Below are 7,842 nucleotides of genomic sequence, written 5' to 3'. Positions count from 1 at the left end.
AAAATTCAAATACATTTTTTTTGAGAACAGATTCTTCCAATTTCCCTTACCCTCTCACCTGCCAAATTGTACAAATCCTAATCAACCCTCCCTCCCCTTGCACATCCTCATCCCTCTGCTTCCATAGTCCTCTACTTCACTTGGATCCTTATACTCATTCTACAATAATGGTTTTGTACAATATTTGTCCTTATGGTACTGAGTTAGTTCACTCAGCATAGTGCTCTCCAGCCCCAAGTTAGGTAATAATTTATATTTGATTATCATTGAAGTTCTGAATCACAATGCATCATAGCAGTTAGAAGTTTTAAGAGGCATCCCAGTGAGGAGTTTCTTTTTTTATTTTTTAATAAAATTTTTATTTTATACTGGTTTACTTACAAGGCTCATATGCATTGTTTTTCCACACCAGATATTTCCCATTTCCTTTACCTACCTGTCCCTCTACCCATCAAATTGTGTTACCCTATTATTACCACTCCATTGCCCCTTCTTTACCCTTCTGCTCCTCCCCTTCCCCCCTTGGATCCTCATACATGTTCTACAATAATAGTCTTATTCAGTGTCCTTATGAGACTGAGTTCACTTAGCTTAATGCTCTCCAGTACCTCTTAAGTTAAGTAGTGACTTACAAAATCATTGTTCCTGCATGCTGCATAGTATTCCATTGTACCACAGTTTCTCAGTCCATTCAATTGTGGTTGGACATTTGTTCACTTTGTTCACATTCTACCATGTTCTTGTGATGGTGAACAATGCTGCTATGAACATTGGTGTTCAAGTCTCTGTGCCTCAGTTCTCATTTCTTCGGTGTATATTCCAAGCAATGGAATAGCTGGGTCATATGCAATTTGTGTGTTCAGCTTTTTGAGGAAACACCAAAACTGCCTTCCATAGGCAGTTTACGATCCCACCAACAGTGTGTAAGAGCTCCTATCTTGTCACATCCTCTCCAACACTTGTTACTTGTTGTCCTGTTAAACTTTGTCACTGCTACTGGAGTGAGATGGTATCTCATTGTGGTTTTGATTTGCATCTTTCTGATTGCCAATGATTTTGGGCATTTCTCCATGTGTCTGTTGGGCATGGGGCTTCTTGGTGGGCAATTCATGGACAATGTTTCATCCATCCGTTGAGATGCTAGTTTAATTCCTAGTACCATTATCATTTGAGGATGGAGACCCTCTACCAGGTGCTTGGAATGGCTACTTCAGCTGGCCAAACCAACAATTAGTGAGTGATGGAGACAGGACTCAAACTCAGCTTCTACTGATTCAAGGTAGTTCTATAGTAATGGAACCATGTTTGGGAGAGATGGGGAAGAAATCTCAAGAAAAGGGAGAAGGCCTTCACCAAATGCAGTCTAATGTCATACTCTTCAGAACATAAATCCTTCTGTAAACCAGTTGCAGTTCATGTCTGCCATTGATACTGACTTCCTGGGTCCTGGTGTTTGTCACCAGCTTGGATGCACTAAGAGCCTATACTGCAGAATCCCACTCTTCATAGGCCTCTTCTTTGCCCCTCAATGGACAGGAACTAGAGAGCTGAAGCTGGCAGTATATATACCACATCCAAGGCTTCTTCATCAGAAACAGTGAGTCCCACATTCCTCTCTCATACTAAGTAACAGAGTCTTCCTGATTTGGGACATGTGTATGTACACACAATCATACACATGAGAAGTAAGAACACATTCATTTTACTTGTATCTACAATCAACACTTATGGTAACAGCAGTCAAGAAATCAAATGTATTTCCCAGTATGTATATTGTATTGGGAAAAAATCTACTGTCAAGGACCTCTCCAAAGTGCTAAAGAACAAGGATTTCAGTTTAAAGACTAAGATGTGCCTTATCCAAATCAAGGTCTTTTCAATTACTTCCTATCCACATGGAAGTTGGACTATGAATAAGGATAACAGAAGAATTGATGCCTTTGAGTTGTGGTATTGGAGAAGAGCACTGAATATCCCATGAACTTCCAAAAGAACAAACAAGTCTGCTGAAGTTCAACCAGAAGGCTCCTTGAGGAAGGACAGTAAAACTTCTCACATACTTTGGACATGTTATCAGGAGGGGTAAGTCCTTGGAAAAGGATATCATACTGGGAAAGGTGGAGAATTAGAGGAAGATAGGAAGAAGCTCCACAGGATGGATTGACAGAGTGACTGTAACAATGGACTTGAGCATATTAAAGATTGTGGCGATAGAGCAAGATAAGACAAGGTTAAGATCTAGGTTTCTATGAGTTGTCATTGGCTCAATGGCACCTGATAACAGCAGCAAGATCATGCTGAATGCTCTGTGGAATTATATCTGGCAGCTGTAGCACAGAGGCTACCTTTCACTCCGCTGTGTGACTATTGTCTGTCTCCAAAGGCTGACCAAGTGACAGAGCACTGGACAAGCTGACCAACTGACTGACTGAAACAAACAATAAAACATAAGCATGGAAAGCCTTAGGGATGAGTCCCAAAGGGAAGCCACAATAACATTAATTAAGGTTAATGTGTTTAACATTGTGTTTTAGCAGCGCAGCTCTCTTTTGACATAGAAAATGAACACATTTCCACCCCCCCACCCCCGCCTCAAGTTGTTTGATATTCCATATGCTATTAAGGGATCTCTGGTGGCCTAGTGGTAGGATACTGCATTGCAATCCCAAAAACATATAGTAAGAATCTATCAATTGCTCTGCTAGAGAAGAATGGGCATTCTCCTCCCATGTGATCTGTTGCCTCTGAAAACCTACTGGAGGGTCAGCTATGGGTCCATTTCAAATGTGGCACACAACAACAACATATACTATTAAAGATGCACATACTTGGCCAGTGTGTTCAAATCCCTTTTTTGACCTCAACTCTTGATCTGTCTTTTTTTTTTTTCTGCTAGTTTATTTACAAAATTCGAATACATTGCTTTTAAGAACAAATTCTTTCAATTTCCCTCATGCCACCCCATCAAAATGTACAATCCCATGATGACTGAGGCACTACACAGGAGGCAGAATATAAATTCAGGAGGCCCTTGTCACAAAGTTAGAACCTTGAGCTGTCTTTTCAAACCAGTATGCTAGGTGCCACCTCCTGTCCACTTGCTCCTTGGAAGAGGAAATAGATGCCTCCATGATGGTCTTGGTGGAGGGGAAGCTAGGTGGCCCTGCCTGGCCTGCAAAGGACCCCTTATCTTTGTTGCTTCTATGCTTTGTGGTCTTGGGAAGATTTGCCAACTTCTACAAGCTCCATTGGCTGGAGGCCATTCTTAGCTAGCCAGAGGATGCTTCCATATGCCTGTGAATGGTTTTTGACTTGGGATGAGAGCAGGAGAGGTGGAGGTGCTGCATTGCATGACCCGAAAGGGTCAGTGTGCAGTGTGTTAGAAGCATAGAAGGAACTTTGGGAACAAAAATTAGGCAGGATGGGATGTCGTCTCGTTGGAACACTTAAGTCTCGTAAGCTACATTAATGCATATGTTCATTCACTGAATATTGTTGTAGGGACCCATAAGTCAGGATGAACTCCACAGTAATGATTAGCTATGTGTAGGTGCTGTTCTAGACTGTAGGGGTACAATGGAGGATGAGACAGAAGGAAATAGGACCCTAAAGAAAAGCAGCAGAGACTTTCAGATAAAACAGTTGCAGACTCTTAAACTGTGAGAGAATATATTGTTTGTTAAAGCTACTCAATTGTGCTATTCAGACATAGAAGCCATCAATAACTAAGTAATCTGTGTCCTTTTTATTTGTTTTGTGTTAATCTACTTAACTTTTTTCATTAAATTACTATTAGTACCAGTTCTTTCTTGAAATAAAAATTAAAACAATGACAAAAAATCCCAACACCAAACAATTGCAGGTTCTGATAACAGCAATGAAGAAGACAATATGCAGAAGAGGGAAAGAAGGTTCTGAAGGATCATTAGGTGGAGTGGGCAGGGGAGACATCTAAGGAAGGTGACATGTTTGCAAAGAGGTTAGTAAGGCCCCATCCTAGCTGGAGTACAGGTGGCAGATGGGTGTCTGAAAGGTAAGCCATTTCATCTCTCTAAGTCTCAATTTCTCTGTAAATAAATGGCTATGTTAATGATCTCTTTCTATTTAGCATAGAGCATCCACTGAATCATCTTACTTATTGCAGTCTAGTCAGAGCTGATAATTAACCGAGGCTTCCTCATGTTTTTCAGGCTGTCATCACACACGAGATTGCTCATCTTTCTATCTTGGAAATCCCAATAGAATATGACCTATGAAACCTGAATTTAAAAATCATCTCAAGAATAGATAGGATGTATTGAATACTAATGAATGAAGACCAGATTAGTTGTGGGATGAAGGACATCATCTATGAAGAAAGCAAAAGGTCATTACAAAGAAAAGACCAAACTGATGTTACAAGAGACTGAAACTTGCACAATAAAGAAGTCAAAACAAAAGGAAGAAGAGAGAAGAGCAAAAGATTTCACAAAGTGGCTCAAGAAGACAAAGTATTATAGCAAAATGTGCAAGGAACCAGATATAGAAAACAAAAAAAGAAGAAAATGCTTGGCATTTCTCAAGCTGAAAGAATGGAAAAAACCAAATTCAAGCCTTCAGTTTCAATACTGAAGGATTCTCTGGGCAAAATATTAAACGATGCAGGATGCATCAAAAAAGATGAAAGTAATACATAGGGTCACTATACAAAGAAGAATTGGTTGAATCTGAACCATTTCAGGAAGTAGCATATGAAAAACCCTATAGTACTCTTTTTTCTTCTCTGTTTTAGTTTATTTTTCTCTGTATATTTTTTAAATTATACTAGTTTATTTACAAAATTTGAATACATTGTTTTCCACACCAGTTCCTTCCCATTTCCCTAACCACTACCCCCCATCAAATTGTGAGATCCCCTACCTCACACATCCTCACCCCACTGCTTCTACCCTCCCTTGTTGCAGAATGAGGGTAAAGTATATTAATAAGTATTAATAACAGGACAGAACACCAAGAATGTAAGAAAAAACAGGTAAAGCAGGAGGCGAACTGTTCTCGAACAACTGAAGGAACTGAAGCGCTGACCTTAGCTTCCCTGTGCCTTAATGAAAATTGCCAGGGAGCAATTCTCACCAAGAGAATTCAATGCAAGTGAACGTAAGCTCTTTTTATTGAAAATCTTCTGCTTGATTCAGGAGGGAGGGGTTAGCAAATACAATGCAAGTATCCTGTCTACCCCTGTAAACATTTAAGGATTGCTTTAGTACTTCAGGGTGGATTCCAGCTTGTATCGGCTTCCCTCATAACCTAGTAGCATTCGGTTTATTGCAAACATATAGTATGAAATTTGGCTTCCCATATTCCCCTCTCTTGGATTCACATGCTCATTCTACAATAATGGTTTTATACAGTATTTGTCCTTACGGGCCCAAGTTAGTTCACTCAGCATAATGCTCTCCAATTCCTCCCAAGTTAAATAGTAATTTAAAAAAGTATTACTCCTGCGTGCTCTGTAGTATTCCATTTTGTGAATGTACTGTATCTTCTCAATCCATTCGTTTGTGTTTGGACATCTGGACTGTTCTTGAGATGGTGAATAACACTGTATGAACATTGGCGTACAAATCCCCGTTTGTGCCTCAGTTCTCATTTTCTTAGGGTATATTCCAAGCAGTGGAATAGGTGGGTCATATGGAATTTCTATGTTCAGCTTTCTGAAGAATTGACAAACTGCCTTCCAGAGTGGTTGTACCATCGTACAATCCCACCTGTCCTGCCACATCCTCTAATGAGGATTGTCATGAGTCAGAATCAACTTGATGTTTATAGGTTTGGTTTTTGTTTTTGAGGGGACAGCAGAAACCCCATTTTTAAAAAACTTTATTAATTTTTGTGCGTGTACCGTCAAAGCAGATCTGACTAGTGCAGGAGGAGATTGTCCCTCCTTCTCCAGCAGAGCATCTGGTGGATTCAAACCGCACATCTTTGGGATTGCAGTGCAGCTTCTTGTCAGTAGGCCACCAGAGCTCCCTAGAAACCCCATTAATGCTAGAGGCAGAAGCGGGCCATGAAAATTCTTAGCTTAAGGCAAACACGAGTGCTCCGGGTAAAGCCTTGTCTATCCTTGAAAAGTAAGGGATTAACTAGTGTCTACGTGACACAGAAGGAGTAAAGGCGGGCAAAGTAGCCAGCCCTTCAAAAGTCAACCCAAATGACTAATTCCCCAGCTCACCAACCATGATTGCAATCCTCCTGCCCTAACAGGGGTACCCAAAAGAGCTATAAAAGCAAGTGGGAGGGGAAACTCGGGGCTATTTTTTTACCACCTTCCTGAGCAGGGAAAAGGTCTCCACGCGTGGAAATAATATAATAAACGCTCTTGAAATTTCAGACATGTTTTTAGATTTCTTTGAGGGGCATTTCGTGGAGAACAGTTTTCAGTAGGCACTTCCCTTTTGTGATGTGACTTTTGGAGAATGATCTTAAATCTTGCCTTCCATATTGTAAAAAAAAAAGAAAAGAAAGAACCTATGGTAATGAAGGAGGAAGTTCAAGCTCCACTGAAGGAATTAGCAAAAAATAAAGACCTAGAAATTGATGGAATACCAATTGAGATATTTCAACAAACAGATGCAGCCCTGGAGGTGCTCACTAGTCTATGCCAATAAATTTGGAAGACTTGGCCAACTGTCTGGAAGAAATTAATATTTGTTTCCACTCCAAAGAAAATATGATTCAACGGAATGGGGAAATGACTGAACAGTAACATGTATATTATATGCAAGTAGGATCTGGCTGATGATTACTAAAAAATGGCTGGAACAACAGACATTCAAGCTGGAGTCAGAAAAGGCCTTGGCGCATGGTGATTTTATATGAATCTTGGCTGAAAGAAAAAAAAAATCAGAAAGACATTTCCTTTTGTTTCAATGATCATGCCAAAAGCATTTGTGCGCATCATAACAAATTATAGATAATACTGATTAGAATGAGAATTCTAGAATACTTAATTTTACTCATAGGAAACCTATAGACCAAGAAGCTGTTGTCTGAACAGAACAATGGTTTAAAATCGGGAAATGGGTGCATTGGGATCACATCTTTTCTCCATACCTATTCAATCTGCATACTGAGTGAATAATTGGAGAAAATGGATTATATAAAGAAGAGTGTGGCATCAGAATTGGACAAAATTGGGAGCCAGGAGTTCTGAATTGTGAAAGGATCTGGTACCGTGCAGTCACATTGAGCTTTTGCAAGCCGATTCCTGGTAGGTGCAAGAACTCAGGGGTTCAATGGCGTCCACATCACTTGCTTCTTGATAGCATGAAAGGTGAGATCTCTTTGCTCTCTAGACTTTCCAGGAAATCAGAGAGTAACTTTTCCCTGATATCATCTACCAAATGGCCAGCAGTGCTCCTTGCACTCTGTCCCAGCTCTGCTTAAGACTAGGCTTGTACCATTGTGTATCTGGTACAGGAAATGTCCACATTCAGAGACACTTTCTGCTTCTGAATTCCAGGGAACCATGCTTAGAGGTAAGAGTTGCCCAGTCTATAGCCACACTGGGAAGATGTTAGTTGATCCCTACACTCAGGTATCCTTACCTGCTTCTAATAAATTCTTGACCCTGAAGTGGGATCTGTGTCCTGCACATCTTCTGTAATATTCCCCAGTGTTTAGGAGGAGAACTTTGTACAGCTATTCATGCATCCTCCCATTTCTTTGGTGATAAACTCAGAATGGCTGGTGAAATGGACATAACTTTCTTGATCTTAGATTGGAGAGAATGATAAGACCAGAAACCTGCTGAAACTGAGAGTTGAGATGATCTTCTTCATTGTTGTAGCCTCAGCACTCTGG

The sequence above is a fragment of the Elephantulus edwardii genome, unplaced genomic scaffold (genome assembly GCF_000299155.1).
Source record: "Elephantulus edwardii isolate Elephantulus edwardi_28Jun2011 unplaced genomic scaffold, EleEdw1.0 scaffold00209, whole genome shotgun sequence".
Taxonomy (NCBI): Eukaryota; Metazoa; Chordata; class Mammalia; order Macroscelidea; family Macroscelididae; genus Elephantulus; species Elephantulus edwardii.
The sequence above is the reverse complement of the archived record's forward strand: the minus strand, read 5'-3'. Positions refer to the sequence as shown.